This window comes from Papio anubis, chromosome 1 (genome assembly GCF_008728515.1).
Source record: "Papio anubis isolate 15944 chromosome 1, Panubis1.0, whole genome shotgun sequence".
Taxonomy (NCBI): domain Eukaryota; kingdom Metazoa; phylum Chordata; class Mammalia; order Primates; family Cercopithecidae; genus Papio; species Papio anubis.
In genome coordinates this window covers 54709385-54726859 of record NC_044976.1, presented here as the reverse complement: position 1 = coordinate 54726859, position 17475 = coordinate 54709385, and positions in this window count along the sequence as shown.

Genomic DNA, 17475 nt, shown 5'->3' with positions numbered 1-17475 from the left:
GCTACACTACTCTTTTTTATTCTGTACTATACCATATGCCATATGTGTACTTTATATGTCCAGGTGTCACCTCTTCCAGGAAGCCTTTCAGACCTGCCATAGGCAGGGGTAGGTCACACCTCTCTATGCTTTTATAACATCCTGGCCCAACTCTGCAGACATATTCCATTTACCATCTATTTGTTGAATGTGTATTAATGGATTTCTAAAGAAGTGTTTGGCACGTGTTTTGTTGAATCCCAGAGAAGCTAAGAACTTCCACTGAACTGACAACTCATAACTGTTCACAGAAAGGCAGGCGGTGAATGAGTTTGCTGTGGCATGCTCTGTGCACATTTATGCAATCTCCTGGTCGCTTCTGCTTCCTTCTCTGATATCCTCAGCCCTCCCCTTTGATCACCTCATCTGCCTCATTGCTTGATCCAAATGTCAAAGCCACTGCTGAAGTTTGCTGTGTCTACTTCTTTTTTCTCATTTTTGGAAATGAAAATAATGTTGGTTAAGTTCCCATCCTTTCATGCTGTTCTCCCTCTTTGTGTGTCCTCAAAGCCCCATTTTTGGGATGGAGTTCAATACCAGCCAAGGAATGAGAACTCAATTAGAAAAATGAAGGGTTCACTTACAGTACCCCAATCTCCTGGAGACGATTTTCCTGGCCAGAGAAGAAAAAGGAGTGGGGGCGATTCAATTTCCCCTCACCATTTCCTAAGCATTACACCATTGGTCCCAATCAGTAGGCCACCTTCACATTCCCAATTCACCCTGATTCTTCTATTCACAATAATTGGACTGTGGAGATATGGGTACGTGTGGACTGAATTCTTCAACTTGACAAATGGATTCCTGGGAAGAAGCTGTGGTTTGACTGGGATTCTGGAAGGTTTGTTAGAGCTAGGGTCTCACTGAGGATTATAGGTTGCAAAGCATGGAGCCTAAGGACGTCTGAAAACTGTGCAGTGTAGAAAGTTGGAAGTGAGTGGAACAGCCAGCCCTCTCTGCATAACCTGGCTCTGGTGCAGTCACGTCTCACACCACTCACTCCACATCCTCTGGGACCCAGTTACCTTGAGCTCCCTTTATGCCCTTTACTCCCTGTTCTCCCTTCCCTTGGCTAACTCAGCTTCTGTCCAGTCTCAGCTGAAAGGCCAATGTCTCCAAAGATCCTCTTCAAAGATTCTCCAAGATTCCTCTTACAGGGTAGAGTGCTGGCTATATTTCCTCATACGGTCCTGCCTTCCCCTAGCAATGCACTTGTTACACTTAGTAGTCATAAGTATAAACCATGGTTTGACTTCCTTATTAGTTTATAAGCTGCATAAAGGGGAGAGAATGTCTCTGTCTTGCTTGTCATTTTATCTTTCACTATAATGCCTGAAGTAGGAGAAGTGCTCATTAGTGAGTGTAGACAAAGATGACCACTCCACACAAAGTCACAGGCCAGAAGCCACTGTCGGTAGGGCAGCAGCAATAGCCTATGCATTTGTTAGTTTCTCTGCCCCCAAAATGTGTGTTTAACAAATGAAAGAGTATTGATTTCACTATGCTTGGAGTTTGAACCACAATATCCCCCCAAATTAAGTAAGCCTCTAATGAAGTAAAACACTTTCTCCCCAAGAATCAGAATGGCCTCTGCTGATAAATTTTGGCAAGTGCTGGATCACAGATAAAAAATTAGAGTTTTTCACCCTTCAAAGTACTTCCTTGAGGATGCACTGAATCACAGTGAATGGCCAATTGAACCACTAGCAGGCTCATTAGAAAGTGGGTTGTCAGAGACTCATATTACGTAGGATTAATATTAGGCATCTCTGTCTCAGCCCAGTGAAAGGCCTCAAGTGTCCTTGGAATTCCAGCGACCTTTCACCATCAATGATGACATTGTTCTCCAGGCTCGATGGCTTAATTCATAGGAAATGCAACACACTCCTCATCATGATTGCCCACCACATCTGGGATGGGGTCTGGGGGCCTGGGAATACTGAGCTTCAGACACCAAAATGTTACATTTCCCTTGCATAAACTTCCCCGGCTTTGGGAGTTCCTGAGTGTTTTTTTCTGAATATCTCGACAATCTTCCCAGGGGTCTTAACTGAGAATTAGGAGGCAATTGCACAAGTTCTAGGAGCCTAGCAGGTCTTAAACCTGTCATCAGTGGGCTCCTCTGATCCAATAAGGCATAGCTGCAGATGACAAAATCACCTAGAAGTTAGGCAATATTAGTAGGACCCAAGCCCATACATACCATTTTCAGTTGGGGAAATCACAATGTCACTAATGGGTTGTTGGCATGTTTGTTTCCAAATCTTCTTTGTGCCCTTAAGAGTTTGCTATTGGTTAGCTTTCATTTTACAGATGAGGGGGCTAGGTTTCAGGATACATAGCAATTAAATGGATTGCTGGGATTCAAATGTAGGTCTGCCTGATTTCAGACAACAGAGTGAGTGGTGATGGTACCTATTGAATGCCTAGTTGTATTACACAATGTACTAGGGGTTTTACATTCTTTTTCTTGTATATTTCTCATTGCAACCTTGTGACGTAGAAACTGAAGCTAAGACAATTTTGTTAATTTTGTTATGATGCAATGCAGCATTATTAAGCAAAATTGGCAGCCAAAGCAGGGAAAATGAGTGACTGGGTGGTGCAGAATGAGTGATCTGTAGGCTGGTGAGAGGATGGACTAGGTTGGAGAGGGAGTGAGGGCAGTCTGTAAAAGCAAGGATGGGTCTTATTTAAGGTGAGTCTTCTGCCTGGAGAATGACTGGCACTCAGAATATGTCTTCTGAATAGATGTGTGAATGCTAGCAGGAGGCTGGTGGACAGGGAAGGTCCTGGAGGATCCAGTGGGATCTAACAGGGAGTCTTCATTTGGCCACACATTACTCAGTCTTCTAAACCTTCTCCTAGACCTATCTGTGCTCTTCGTTGTAAAATCTAGTTTTAGCAAGAATGCTACTAAGTCAGTTTTGCAAGAACTCCCTGCCCTCAATACCTGATCTCTCCTGATAACTGGTAGGTTCCTCATCCTGCACCACCAAGTGGTGACTGACTACTCTAGTCTATCTTCAGTAAGAATCCTGTTAGGTCAGTTTTGTCAGAAATCCCCCTTACCCTTGATGTTTCTGCTTAGCAATTTTCCATCCACTGACTGCCACCCTGATGTTTGGCTATAAATTCCCACTTGTCCGTGCTGTATTTGGAGTTGAGCCCAATCTCTCTACCCCACTGCAAAATCCCATTGCAGTGGTCCCTCTATGCCTATGGTAATGGTCCTGGATAAAGCCTGCCTTACCAATCTTTAACAAGTATTGCTGAATAACTTCTTTAATAGGCCTTAAAGCATCAGTTTTGACAGTGAGCTACCAGGAGTTGAGATCCTAGAATGGAATGGTGGACTTTAAGGATCTTAGAAGAGGAGTCATTTGCAATGATGACAAGAGCCAATGTGGGGTCGTGAGCCGGGCAACCGCAAAGACATGTGGCAATGGCCCCTGGCACTGAGGAACAAGAGGGCATAGCCTGGGGTGACTCCTTCCACTCAGTTCCTGAGTATTTCACACTCTTCTGGGTGGTTGGTGCACACAGGGGTAGGATGGATGTAAATCCTCACTTTGAAGAGCCAAGTGTCAGGTTTCTCCAAAGCTCAGTTTCCAAAAGGGAGAGAAGGCTGTAAACATCTTTATATCAAGGTCCACTTTGCTCCTATGATGTTAGGGCTGCCTGTGGTGTGTAACCAGGAAGCTCAGATGTGGGCGGTGGTGCCTCCCACTGTGGCTGTCTCTGGATTCAGTGGAAGGTAAAGACAGAGTTAGTTTGTAAGTACATTTTCTTTTTCATCCAGGCTCTGCCTTTACCCAATCAGCCCCTGCTTCCTGCAGCACAGATCTGGGCTGTAATAGAGCTGGCCTTATTTTATTTTTTATTAAGTTCATGAACTTTAGAGGAAGGAACTTGAAAAAAATGGTCTCATTACCTCAGGAATGAAGGCTCAAACTTCTTTTAATGCCAGACGTTGGCGTGGCCTTGCTTGTTATAGCCACAAATAATCCTGGTGGAAAATTGCAACAGAGTGGCCAGGCACAAACAGGATGGCTTCTTGGGGTGAAGCAGGTGGGGTGGAGGAAGTGGAGGTCAGTGAAGGGTCAACTTAAAATGGAAAAGATCCTGAAGTTGAGGCTTGTAGACTTCAACTATGGCTAGCCATTCATATAGATTGGCAATGGGAGGGCCAAATCTACCATTGACCCTTCCAGATGCTAGGATATTGGGAAGAGCTTGGGCCTGGATTCAGATGCACTTGATTCTTATTCCCGTGCAGCTACTTACTATAAGCTACGTGACAGTTTACAATTTTCCTGAACCTCTTGTGCTTTAGTTTTCCATGTCTGTAAAATGCAGAAACTATCTACCTTGCAGGATTGTTAAGGGCATTAGAGGAGAACATGGGAAAGTTGTCAGGCTCTGGGTCTATAAAGGAAAATGTGGTACAAGCAACATTCTTTAGGAAAATATCTCCTTGCATAACCCAGGGCAGCAGTTCCCACGGTTTAATTGTTAACTGACCAGGAGGCTGACCACGGTGCTGGAATCTCCCTCCTCTGCAAAGGGTTGTTGGAGGAGTGCTGAGCATCAGGGCCCAAAGGTCATTGTTTGCCAAAATTCTCTGATGATGAGAATCTCCTGAGGGTGTTTGTTAAATATTACTAGTTTCTGGCTTTGTCCCAGACCCATTGAATGCGAAGCTCTAGGAGGGCCAGGAACCTGTGTTTTTAATAAGAGGCCCTGACAATTCCTATCATCAGGGAATTTGGGGAAACACAGTTATTGCTTCCTGCACTTCTGAATGATTGGTGATAGGAAGCTAGTTTTTGTCTCTGTATGAGTAAAATACATATTTTCTACACAGATGACCTCCAAGGTTCGTATTTATTAAATTTCTTAAACCTTGTATTTGACTGAATTTAGGGGAAGAATGTGTCATGTTTTTAGGGGAAAGACACTGTGTCATTGCTCCCTGCCTTTGCTGTTGCTGTTCTTCCTGCTTGAAATTCTCCCCCTGTCTTGTCTACCTGGCAAACCTAGCTCCTTCTCCAACACCCGGATCAAGACATTTCCTCTGCAAACCTTTTGTGACTCTTGCAGGCTGGATCAGGTGCTTCTTCCTCTGTGTTCCCTTTGTGACTTTGTGATATGAGAAGTGATTATAAGAGGAACCATTTCATATTATGTGTTTGTTTTTGCACATCTTCCCACTCTAGCTTATATGTATAGGGGTCAAAAAGAATCACGGTACCTGTGTTTGAATCTTATGAGTCAGGTCAGGCAAAACACTTGAATAGGGAGTTGAAAGAGTAAGAGTTGTCCAGATTAAAAAAAAAAAAGGTGATTTCCAGTGAGCAGCAGGTGCAAAAGTGTGGATGTTAAAGAAAAACACAGCTTTTTTTTTTTTTCCCCATCTTGAAACATTTTTAATGAGAAAATAATTTTTTTTTGAGATGGAATCTTGCTCTATCACCCAGGCTAGAGTGCAGTGGCGTAATTATAGCTCACTGCAGCCTCAGCCTCCAGGGGTCAAGCAATCCTCCCACCTCAGTCTCTGAAGTAGCTTGGACCACAGGTGTGTGCCACCACGCCTGGCTAATTTTTTTATTTTTTGTAGAGATGGAGTTTCGCCATGTTGCCCAGGCTGGTCTCAACTCCTGGACTCAAGTAGTCCTTTTGCCTCTGCCCCTCAAAATGCTGGGTTTACAGGCATGAGTCACTGCACCTGACTTGAGAAAATCATTTTTGCAATGATAACTTTTGAGGTCTTGAACATTTTTTAGTAAGGCCATGATTGGTAGTTTTTCATTAGGATTTAGTTACAAAGGCCAGAAAAGGGACTATTCTAATTCTGAAAATAATGTTTTTAATTGTTAAAATTAAAAAGAGCGCAAATTAGTCCTTTGTGTGTGAAAGTGTGCGAAAGGCTTTGGCTTCAGACATACCTGATCACCTCTGCCTTTTCTATCTCTCACTGGGTGGCCTTGAGCAAGTTACTTAGATTCTTTATGCTTCAGTTTTCCATGTGTAAAATAGAAAATGAACACCCTTCTCCTTTCATTCTATCCTTTCAAAGTCGAAAGAGGAAATTAAAAAATAAAAATAATACAGATTTTAAAATAACCCTGATAGGCTGGAGCACTGGACTAACACTACTTATATAAAATTTTAAAAAGATAAATATTGGCCGGGCGTGATGGCTCATGCCTATAATCCCAGCACTTTGGGAGGCCGAGGCGGGTGGACCATGAGGTCAGGAGATTGAGACCATCCTGGCCAACATGGTGAAACCCCGTCTCTACTAAAAATACAAAAATTAGCTGGGTGTGGTGGCACATGCCTATAATCCCAGCTACTTGGGAGGCTGAGGCAGGAGAATGGCTTGAATCCAGGAGGTGGAGAGTACAGTGAACCGAGATTGCACCACTGCACTCTAACCTGGGTGACAGAATGAGACTCTGTATCCAAATAAAATAAAATAAAATAAAATAAAATAAAATAAATATTAAGTCCAGAATTCACATACATAATAGAAATACTGGCTTGAAGTGAATTAATTTGGTAGCAGCTCATGTCAGAAGCACTCTCCAAAATTATTAGAAATTAAGTTCAATCACTCCAATGGGTTAATGGAATACTAAAAATGTACTTTTTCCTCTGGCGTTATAACTAGGTTGGTAAAAAGTCTGATGTATGATGTGATGTGTTATCAGGAAAAACAGAATTGGGAACCCTCATGCGCTGCTCGGGGGAGTAGTGCAGTCATTCTGGAGAACAGTCTGGTACTACTAAACAGGTGAAGTTTGTGTATGCCCATCACTCATCAGTCTCACCCTTGGTTTGTGGCAAGTTTTATAAATTAGTTCATCCAACTTCCTTCTCCCTCACCACAGAACATGGTTTCCCGCACACTAGGGGACACAAAGGTAAAAATCAATATTTTCCGGATGTCTTTATTGCTCAGGGTCCATTTATTGGATTTTGCCCTTTTATCCCCTAGTGTGCAGTAAACCGTGTTCTAAGGTTGCACAAATACATGCATGTGATGGTTGGAAAGTGCAAGGAATTATCATGAGGCAGAGACCTTGCCTTTGTTGCTTCTGTTACTTTTGCTAGTGTGCATAATCACAAAGACTTTAATTTGCTGCAATTTATTTTTTGGAAGACGTAGCCAAAGTCCTAGTGACTGTTTCTAACATGGTGGCATTGGGAAGCTGGACACTGGGTATCCCTTTTACTAGTTGTGATGGCAGTAGAGGTGGTGTTGGTTTCCAAGCCCCACAGCCCTCCAATGGTGGCAAAGGCCATTGCTTCTTGGTGTACCAGTTCAGTTGTGTTTTTCTGGGGGTTATTTTTGGAAGTTCAGTCAAGATATTACTTTGTTTTGGCCATTTAAAAATGCAGAATTCTTTTACACAACATGGTAACTATAGTCAATAATAATGTATTGTATACAGAAGTACCTCATTTTATTACACTTTGCTTTAGTGTACTTTGCAGATTTTGTATTTTGTACAAATTACAGATTTGTGGCAACCAAGTCTAATGGTTCCATTTCTCCAATAGCATATGCTCACTTCATGTCTGTGTCGCATTTTGGTAATTCTCAAAATATTTCAAACTTGTTTGTTATTATTATATCTCTTAGGGTAATCTGTGCTCCGTAATGTTTGCTGTTACTGTTGTGGTTATCTTGGGGCACCATGAACCTCATCCATATAAAATAGTGAGTTGAATCAATAAATTGGTGCATTCTGACTGCTCCCCTGATCAGGTGTTTTCCCATCTCTTTCCCTCTCCCCAGGCCACACTGTTCTTTGAGATGCAACAACATTGAAATTAGGCTAATTAATAATTCTACAATGGCCTCTAAGTGTTCAAATGAAAGAATGAGTCACACATCTCTCACGTTAAATCAAAGGCTAGAAATGATTAAGCTTATTAAGGAAGAAATGTCAAAAACTAAGATGGGCCAAACCTAGGCCTCTCATGCCAAGCAGTTAACCAAGTTTTGAATGCAAAGGAAAAGTTCTTGAAGGAAATTAAAAGTGCTACCCCAGTGAACACATAAATGATAAGAAAAAGAAACAATCATATTGCTCATACGGAGAAGGTTTTAGTCTTCTCGATAAATGATCAAACCAGCCTCAACATTCCTTTCAGCCCAAGCCTAATCCAGAGCAAAGCCCTAATTCTTTTCAATTCTACGAAGGCTGAGAGAGGTGATGAAGCTTCAGAAGAAAAGTTTGGAAGGTAGCAGAGGTTGGTTCATGAGGTTTAAAGAAGGGAGCTATCTCCATACGTAAAAGTGCAGTGCAAGGTGAAGCAGCACTGCTGATGTAGAGGCTGCAGGAAGTTATACAGAAGACCTAGTTAGGATCATTGATGAAGTGTCTACACTAAATGCCATATTTCCAATGTAGAAGAAACAACATTCTATTGGAAGAAGAAGCCATCTGGAATATTCACAGCTGGAGAGGAGAAGTCACTGTCTAGCTTTAGAGTTTTAAAGGACAGGGTGATTCTCTTATTAGGAGATAATACAGCTAGTGACTTTAAGTTGAAGCCACCCATTTACCATTCTGAGAATCTTAAGGCCCCTCAGAATTATGTTAAATATACTCTGTATTCTATAAATGCAACAGAAAAACTTAGAAGATAGCCCATCTGTTTATAGCATGGTTTACTGAATGTTATAAACTCACTATTGAGATCTGCTACTCAGATGAAAAGATTCCTTTCAAAATATTCCTGCTTACTGACAATGCACCGAGTCACACAGGAGCTCTGAAGAAGATATACAAGGAGATGTATGTTGTCGTCATGCCTGCTAACACAGTATCCATTCTGTAGTCCATGGATGAAGGAGTAATTTCGATTTTCAAGTCTTATTATTTAAGAAATACATCTCATAAGGCTTTAGCTGCCATAAATAGTGATTCTTCTCATGTAGCTGGGCAATGTAAATTGAAAACTTTTTGGGGAGGATTTACCATTTTAGATACCCTTAAGAATATTCATGAGTCATGGAAGGAGATCAAAATATCAACATTAGAAGGAGTTTTGAAGAAATTGACTCCAATCCTCATGGATGACTTTGAGGGGTTCAAGGCTTCAGTGGAGGAAGGAACTGCCTGTGATGGAAGAATCAAGAGAACTAGAATTATAAGTGGAGCTGGAAGATGAGGCTAACTTGCTGAAATCTCATGATAAACTTGAATGGATGAGGAATTGCTTCTTAGGGACAAGCAAAGAAATACAATCTACTCATGATGAAGTTGCTATAAACATTGTTGAAAGGACAACAAAGGATTTAGAATGTTACATAAACTTAGTTGATAAAGTAGCATCTGGATTTGAAAGGACTGACTACAGTTTTGAAAGAAGTTTTACTGTGGTTAAAATGCTATCAAACCGCATTACGTGCTATATAGAAACCTTTTATTAAAGGAAGAATCAATTGATGCAGCAAACTTCATTGTTGTCTTATTTTAAGAAATTACCACAGACATAAAAAGGAATGAAGTCATGTCATTTGCAGTAACATGAATGCAGCTGGAGGCCATTAGCCTAAGGAAATTAACACAGGAACAGAAACCAAATACGGCATGTTCTCACTTATAAGTGGGAGCTAAACAATGAGTTCTCATAGACATAAAGATGGAAACAATAGACACTGGAGATTTCTAGAGAGGAAGAGTGGCTAGGGGACTAAGGTTTGAAAAACTATTGGGTACTATACTTAGTATCTGGGTGACAGGATCGATCATACCGCAAACCTTAACATCATGAAATACACTCAGGTAACAAACTTGCACATATACCCCTTGAATCTACAATAAAAGTTGAAACTATTTTAAAAGAATCTTAAAAAAATGCACAGTCCAATAGGAATACTATGTGAGCTGTATATTTTATTTAAACTTTTCTAGCAGCCACAGTTTAAAAAGCAAAAAAGAAACCATTAAAATGAATTACAGTAATATATTTTAGTTTTCCCAACATATCCAAAATGTTATCATTTCAATGTGTTTCAATATAGACACTTGTTAATGAAAAACAAGGAATTACCACAGCCACCCCAACCTTTAGCAATCGCCACCCTAATTAGTCAGCAGTCATCAATGTCAAGGGAAGACCCTCCACCAGCAAAACTATTACCACTTGTTGAAGGCTCGGCTCATTGTCAGCATTTGTTCACAATAAAGCATTTTTAAATTAAGAGATATACATTGTTTTCTAACACATAATGCTATTCCACTCTTAATAGACGACAGCATAGTATAAACATAACTTTTATGTGCACTAGGAAACCAAAAAATTTGTGACTCATTTTATTGTGATTGTATTTATTTATTTTTGCAATGATCTGGTACCAAAGCTAGTATCTCTGAAGTATACCTGTGTTTCAAAAAAAAAAAAAAAAAAAAAAAAAGACAGTAAATTTCTTTTTTTTCCTTTTTTTGAGATGGAGTCTCACTCTGTTGCCCAGGCTGGAGTGCTTTGGGGTGATCTCTGCTCATTGCAACCTCCGCCTCCCACGTTCAAGTGATTCTCCTGCCTCAGCCTCCCAAATAGCTGGGACTACGGGCCTGGGCCACCACGCCCCGTTAATTTTTGTATTTTTAGTAGAGATGGGTTTTTGCCATGTTGGCCAGGCTGGTCTCGAACTTCTGACCTCAAGTGATCCACCCACTTCAGCACCCCAAAGTGCTAGAATTAACAGGTGTGAACCACCGCACCGTGCCAAAGACAGTAAATTTATAATGTGTCATTAAATCTAACGAACATATCTATTATCTCATTTACCAATAATAAGAAAAACAAAGATATGTTTATTATCTTGATTTAATCATTCCACATTGTATACATATATCAAAACATCACATTGCACACCAAATATGTATAAAGATTTGTCAATCAAAAATAACAGTAATTAAAAAATAATGAATTTTCTTCATTAGATATCTTTTTGGTTATACTAGGTTGAGGAGATTCTGACAACTTCAAATGATTAAGGAGAACCTCTTTTAAAGGGGATATGAATGAGGATATCTACTACAATGTTACATGCAGTAACTGGGAGTTAGAGGCCACTGTTTACCAGCATTGAGGGGATGGATTTATAAAATGAGATGGGTGGACGCTCAAGAACACTATGCAACAATTAGAAGCAAGGAGCCACATTTCCACATAGTGACATGGACAGATCTTAATAGTACTTAGTTTAAAAAAAAACAGATGATGTCTATAGCATAATGCTATTTATTCAAATTGAGAAACACATGTGTAAAAGACAATGATATGATTGAAAATGACATACCTTCTTATTTGATCTTTCCTGCAACAGAATGAGTGACTAATTGGGGAAGAGAAACAAAAGCAATGAATGCAGAAACAAGGAATGAATGAAGAAGCAGCCCTTTCACATACTCTTGAGGAACTCAGGAAAATGATTTATAAAAATCTTTGCACCTAGGATGGGGGAGGGAAAGAGAACCAATGTAATATATCACAAGATAAAATACTTCTAAGTATCTCTAACACCACATCCATAATGCAGTATAAACTTTTTCTGTACAATAAAAAAGGAAGGACTTTGACAAAAAATAATGCCCATGAGGAAGGAGAGTAGGATGATGACAGGTCCATGAAATATGTTACGAAACAAAGTTTTAAGACGTTGAGGATCTTCAGCCTGGAGACGAACAGAGAGGAGGCCAGGTGACCAACTCTCCTGGTTTTCCTGGAACTTTCTCAATCTTAGCATTGAAAGTCCTTTCTCCCAGGAAATCCTTTAGTCCAGGGCAAACCAGGATGGTTGGTCAACCTAGGGAGGCATAATTGCTATCTTCAACTATGTAAAGCACTTTCATAGAGAAAGAGGAATTAAACGGGCTCTATGCAACTTTAGAGGGCAGATTTTAGACCACTGAAAAGAACTATATTAGAGAAAAAATAATTTGGCTCAATACATGGAGGGTTTTTTATTTTACTTTATTTTTTATATATAATAGACGTAGTTTGTTATTTTTAATTTTACTTTAAGTTCTGGGATACATGTGCAGAACATGCAGATTTGTTATAGAGGTATACATGTGTCATGGTGGTTTGCTGCACCTATTAACTTGTCATGTAGGTTTTAAGCCCCACATGCGTTAGCTATTTGTCCTAATGCTCTTCCACCCCTTGCTCCCCACCCCCAACAGGCCCCAGTGTGTGTTGTTCTCCTCCCTATGTCCATGTGTTCTCATTATTCAACTCCCACTTACAAGTGAGAACTACATGGAGCATTTTCTAATAGCAAATTGTGAATCAGTGAGCAGGCTATCTTTGTCTACAGCAGTTAGTAATGTTAAATATCGCAAATATTGGAGTTTACCAATTATACAACAAAATAATGTAATGTATGTGATCTGGTTTAATAGATCTGTTAAAGAAAGACACATCCACATACTCTCCCACTTACCATCTTTACGATGGTAGTAGATAAAAACAGGTCACGACAGTACCTGTCATACTACTGACCACTGCTATTCAGTGAGTACCTGCAAGGTACATAATCTCATTAGATCTTCACCATACTGCATTTAATTTATGACAAAACAAAATAACTTTCCCAAGGTCAGGCAATTAGGGATTTGAACATAGTGCTGTCTGACTCCAAAAAAAGTCAATGTTCTTAACTGCTGTCTTTTAAGACAATTTAAAACTTTTAACACCAAGATGGTAAAATTGAGTGCTACATTGTATATTACAGATTAACAATGCTCAGAAACTCAGAGGTAAAGAATTTCAGTGAAATTCAATGTGATTTCAGGGACAAATTGTGACTTGATGATGAAAATACTTGATTCTCCTAAGAAGTCTAGCAGACACAATCCTGAAATCTGTCTCGGGATGGAAAACTCAATGACAATTGATAAGGAAAGAGCTTTGAAGAGCTTCACTATGTGCGTTAGCCCATGATAGACTCTCCTATTGTTGAGCCTTGAAAAGCAAAGCAGTTTATTTATTTATTATTATTATACTTTAAGTTCTAGGGTACATGTGTACAATGTGCAGGTTTGTTGCATAGGTATACATGTGCCATGTTGGTTTGCTGCACCCATCAACTCGTCATTTACATTACGTATTTATCCTAATGCTATCCCTCCCCCAACCCCCCACACCCGACCAGTCCTGGTGTGTGATGTTCCCCATCCTGTGTCCATGTGTTCTCATTGTTCAACTCCCACCTATGAGTGAGAACATGTGGTGTTTGGTTTTCTGTCCTTGTGATAGTTTGCTTAGAATGATGGTTTCCAACTTCATCCATGTCCCTGCAAAGGACATGAACTCATCCTTTTTTATGGCTGCATAGTATTTCATGGTGTATATGTGCCACATTTTCTTAATCCAGTGTATCATTGATGCACATTTGGGTGGGTTCCAAGTCTTTGCTATTGTTGATAGTGCTGCAGTAAACATATGTGTGCATATGTCTTTATCATAGAATGATTTATAATTCTTTGGGTATATGCCCAGTAATGGGATGGCTGGGTCAAATGGTATTTCTACTTTTAGATCCTTGAGGAATCATCACACTGTCTTCCACAATGGCTGAACTAATTTACACTCCCACCAGCAGTGTAAAAGCGTTCCTATTTCTCCACATCCTCTCCATCATCTGTTGTTTCCTGACTTTTTAATGATCGCCATTATAACTGGTGTAGGAGGGTATCTCATTGTGGTTTTGATTTGCATTTCTCTGATGCCCAGTGATGATGAGCGTTTTTTCATGTGTGTGTTGGCTGCATAAATGTCTTCTTTTGAGAAGTGTCTGTTCATATCCTTTGTCTACTTTTTGATGGGTCATTTGTTTTTTTCTTGTAAATTTGTTTAAGTTCTTTGTAGATTCTGAATATTAATCCTTTTTCAAATGGGTAGATTGCAAATATTTTCTCCCCTTCTATAGGTTGCCTGCTCACTCTGATGATGGTTTCTTTTGCTGTGCAGAAGTTCTGTAGTTTAATTAGATTCCATGTGTCTCTTTTGGTTTTTGTTGTCATTGCTTTTTGTGTTTTAGTCATGAAGTCCTTGCCCATGCTTATGCCCTGAATGGTATTGCCTAGGTTTTCTTCTAGGGTTTTTATGGTGTTAGATCTTACATTTAAGTCTTTAATCCATCTTGAGTTAATTTTTGTATACAGTGTAAGGAAGGGATCCAGTTTCAGCTTTCTACATATGGCTAGCCAGTTTTCCCAGCACCATTGATTAAATAGGGAATCCTTTCTTCCTTGCTTGTTTCTGTCAGGTTTGTCAAAGATCAGATGGTTGTAGGTGTGTGGTGTTATTTCTGAGGCCTCTGTTCTGTTCCATTGGTCTATATATCTGTTTTGGTACCAGTACCATGCTGTTTTGATTACTGTAGCCTTGTGGTATAGTTTGAAGTCAGGTAGTGTGATGCCTCCAGCTTTACTCTTTTTGCTTAAGATTGTCTTGGCTATGCAGGCTCCTTTTTGGTTCCATCTGAATTTTAAAGTAGTTTTTTCCAATTCTGTGAAGAAAGTCAGTGGTAACTTGATGGGGATAGCATTGAATCTATAAATTACTATGGGGAGTATGGCCATTTTCACAATATTGATTCCTCCTATCTATGAGCATGGAATGTTATTCCATTTGTTTGTGTCCTCTTTTATTTCATTGAGCAGTGGTTTGTAGTTCTCCTTGAAGAAGTCCTTCACATCCCTTGTAAGTTGGATTCCTAGGTATTTTATTCTCTTTGTAGTAATTGTGAATGGAAGTCCACTCATGATTTGGCTCTCTATTTTTGGTTTATGGGAATGCTTGTGATTTTTTCACATTGATTCTGTATCCTGAGACTTTGCTGAAGTTGCTTATCAGCTTAAGGAGATTTTAGGCTGAGATGATGGGTTTTCTAAATATACAATCATGTAATCTGCAAACAGACAATTTGACTTTCTCTTTTCCTCACTTAGTACTTTTGATTTCTTTCTCTTGCCTGATTGCCCTAGCCAGAACTTCCAACATTATGTTGAATAGGAGTGGTGATCGAGGGCATCCCTGTCTTATGCCAGTTTTCAAAGGGAATGCTTCCAGTTTTTGCCCATTCAGTATGATATTGGCTGTGGGTTTGTCATAAATAGCTCTTATTATTTTGAGATACGTTCCATCAATATCTAGTTTATTGAGAGTTTTTAGCAAAAAGGGTTGTTGAATTTTGTCAAAGGCCTTTTCTGTGTCTATTGAGATAATCATGTGGTTTTTGTCGTTGGTTCTGTTTATGCGTTGGATTACGTTTATTGATTTGTGTATGTTGAACCAGCCTTCCATCCCAGGGATGAAGCCAACTTGATCGTGGTGGATAAGCGTTTTGATGTGCTACTGGATTTGGTTTGCCAGTATTTTACTGAGGATTTTTCGCATCTGTGTTCATCAGGGATATTGGCCTAAAATTCTCTTTTTTTGTTGTTGTTGTGTCTCTACCAGGTTTTGGTATCAGGATGATACCAGCCTCATAAAATGAGTTAGGGAGGATTCCCTCTTTTTCTATCGATTGAAATAGTTTCAGAAGGACTGCTACCAGCTCCTCTTTGTATCTCTGGTAGAATTTGACTGTGAATCTATCTGGTCCTGGACTTTTTTTGGTTGGTAGGCTATTAATTATTGCCTCAATTATTCAACCTGTTATTGGGCTATTCAGAGATTCAACTTCTTCCTGGTTTAGTCTTGGGAGGGTGTATGTGTCCAGGAATTTATCCATTTATTCTAGATTTTCTAGTTTATTTGTGTGGAGATGTTTATAGCATTCTCTGATGGTAGTTTGTGTTTGTGTGGGATCAGTGGTGATATACCCTTAATCATTTTTTATTGTGTTTACTTAATTCTTCTCTCTTTCCTTCTTTTTTAGTCTTGCTAGCAGTCTATCTATTTTGTTGATCTTTTCAAGAAACCAGTTCCTGGATTCATGGATTTTTTGAAGGGTTTTTTTAGTCTCTATCTCCTTCAGTTCTGCTCTGATCTTAGTTATTTCTTGCCTTCCGCTAGCTTTTGAATTTGTTTGCTCTTGCTTCTCAGTTCTTTTCATTGTGATGTTAGAGTGTCAATTTTAGATCTTTCCTGCTTTCTCTTGTGGGCATTTAATGCTATAAATTTCCCTCTACACACTGCTCTAAATGTGTCCCAGAGATTCTGGTACATTATATCTTTGTTCTCATTGGTTTCAAAGAACATCTTTATTTCTGCCTTCATTTCATTATTTACCCAGTGGTCGTTCAGGAGCAGGTTGTTCAGTTTCCATGTAGTTGTGTGGTTTTGAGTGAGTTTCTTAATCCTGAATTCTAATTTGATTGCACTGTGGTCTGAGAGACAGTTTGTTGTGATTTCTGTTCTTTTACATTTGCTGAGGAGTGTTTTACTACCAATTATGTGGTCAATTTTAGAATAAGTGTGATGTGGTGCTGAGAAGAATGTATATTCTGTTGATTTGGGGCAGAGAGTTCTGTGGATGTCCATTAGGTCCGCTTGGTCCAGAGCTAAGTTTAAGTCCTGGATATCCTTGTTAACTTTCTGTCTCATTGATCTGTCTAATATTGACAGTGGGGTGTTAAAGTCTCCCATTATTATTGTGTGGGAGTCTAAGTCTTGTTCTTAGTTCTCTGAGGACTTGCTTTATGAATCTGGGTGCTCCTGTATGGGGTGCATATATATTTAGGATAGTTAGGTCTTCTTGAATTGATCCCTTTACCATTATGTAGTGGCCTTCTGTGTCTCTTTTGATCTTTGTTGGTTTAAAGTCTGTTTTATCAGAGACTAGGATTGCAACCCCTGGAAAAGCAGATGCAGTTTCTGTCTCTAAAGACAGAGTGGATAACTAGAGTAGTCACAACTGTGAATAATAATAATAATAATTAATCATAATAAAGGCTATCTTTCTTTGTACACATACTATGTGTTAAGCATGGTGCAAAGTGCTTTACATGCATTCAGAGTCAATCACAAGGATGCAATCTCGCCATAAATGTTTGATGAGCAGGTAATCTCATGTAGTTTTCTGCTGCATAGCCATACCTGGAGACCCTATACAACTCTAAATAGCAGGTCCTGTTATTATGCAGTCACTGAGGATCAGAAAAGAATTTTACTGCTACTGTCATCTTCTGTTTTTCCCTACTACCATTGTAAAATTGGTAAGTAGGAGAGTATGTGGATATACCTTCCTCTAACAGATTTATTGAACTAGGTCACATACATTATTTTCTTGTATAATTGGTAAACCCTAATTTTTGCAACATGGTAGTATTACTAATCATCTCATTTCTTCTTTTTAGGTTTTTAACTCATTTCTCTTCCCAGTGGAGATATTTTACATTTTTGCTCTGAATTTATTTTCATTAGTTTTATTCATTTTTTGGATGGAGATATTTTAAA